Source organism: Perognathus longimembris, chromosome 17 (assembly GCF_023159225.1).
Source record: "Perognathus longimembris pacificus isolate PPM17 chromosome 17, ASM2315922v1, whole genome shotgun sequence".
NCBI lineage: Eukaryota > Metazoa > Chordata > Mammalia > Rodentia > Heteromyidae > Perognathus > Perognathus longimembris.
Genome location: NC_063177.1, coordinates 26,683,666 through 26,684,977, shown reverse-complemented (window position 1 = coordinate 26,684,977; position 1,312 = coordinate 26,683,666). Strand labels below are relative to the sequence as shown.

At 34.3% G+C, this 1,312-nt stretch overlaps 1 non-coding gene across 1 annotated transcript; it reads left to right on the top strand.

The window, feature by feature from the left end:
* Positions 1-926: 926 nt before the first annotated feature.
* Positions 927-1,037, top strand: LOC125366606. The gene has a single exon (XR_007213901.1). It is a non-coding gene; the product is annotated as a small nucleolar RNA SNORA26 (small nucleolar RNA).
* The last annotated feature ends 275 nt before the right edge of the window (positions 1,038-1,312 follow it).

Sequence of the window (1,312 nt, the reverse complement as noted above, 5' to 3'; positions counted from 1 at the left end):
CTGAGAAATGATGCAATTTATGCTTTAAATATAACTTCGTATCTTTAATTGGGCCTCGAACTTGCCACCATTTCTTGATGTGGATTGTGAAGTATTGAAGATGATTCACTTTGAGACACCTAAGGTTTCTCAAAAAGTGCTTTAAGGTTTTTCTATATCTAAGTCCATTATTTTACCGTATCTTTTAAAAACAATTCCAGGGCTCCGAAACTTTTATCCAGAATGTTTTCAGTCTGTGTTTAAATGTGACCATATATTGGGAAAAGCAAATTTTTAACCTATTTAAATGGAATACTTTTCAACAAGAAGTAATGATGTGAATGTAAACTAATCCAATATATATGAATGTAGCCCAGGCTTGCAATATTGGTTTATCCATTAATTTTCTTAGCCCAGGTGTTTGTTTAGTGGGAAGTCATCTCATGAAGTGATGAAAGATGTATTTTACTCGGCGTCCAACATCTTGTACATTTTATGCTCAAAACTATTGGTTAGGAACCATTGCCTATAAAGTTTTTTTTTAAAAAATCACCATTCAGGGGCTGGGGATATAGCCTAGTGGCAAGAGTGCCTGCCTCGGATACATGAGGCCCTAGGTTCGATTCCCCAGCACCACATATACAGAAAACGGCCAGAAGCGGCACTGTGGCTCAAGTGGCAGAGTGCTAGCCTTGAGCGGGAAGAAGCCAGGGACAGTGCTCAGGCCCTGAGTCCAAGGCCCAGGACTGGCCAAAAAAAAAAAATCACCATTCAAGAAAACTGTTCGTGATCTTACAATAGAAAAACACTTTCTAGAAGCTTTCAATGAAAAAGTAGAACATTTTAAACCCTAGGTATGAATGAATTTTATTGATAATTTTAGTGAATATTTTAGACTGTATTTTTAGATATGTTTTACATTTGCACTAAGTAATGGAAAGTACAATATATTAATGTAAACCATTTAATGAATTTTTCACACTTAAATAACATTAGATTCCATAAAACCCAGAGATGAGATGGAAAAGCTCCTTTTTGTATCCTTTCTGGATACAGCTGAAAAAGAAAAAATAATAGAAATGGTTATATTGGTGATCCTGTCTTCTTCCTTACCTTAAGGGGGACAATGTTTGATTTTCATCATTGACTAGGACGTTAGCTAGGTTGTTCAAATGTAGCTTTTGTAATGTTTGGGTGCTCTGTTTCTAGTTAATTGGGTATTTTGCATAAAAAGATGTTTCATTTTGACAAATGTTTTGTCAAATATTAGATGAGATTATTAATTTTTCACTTCTAAAAAATAAAAATAAACAATTGCCTTAAATAAGAGTCA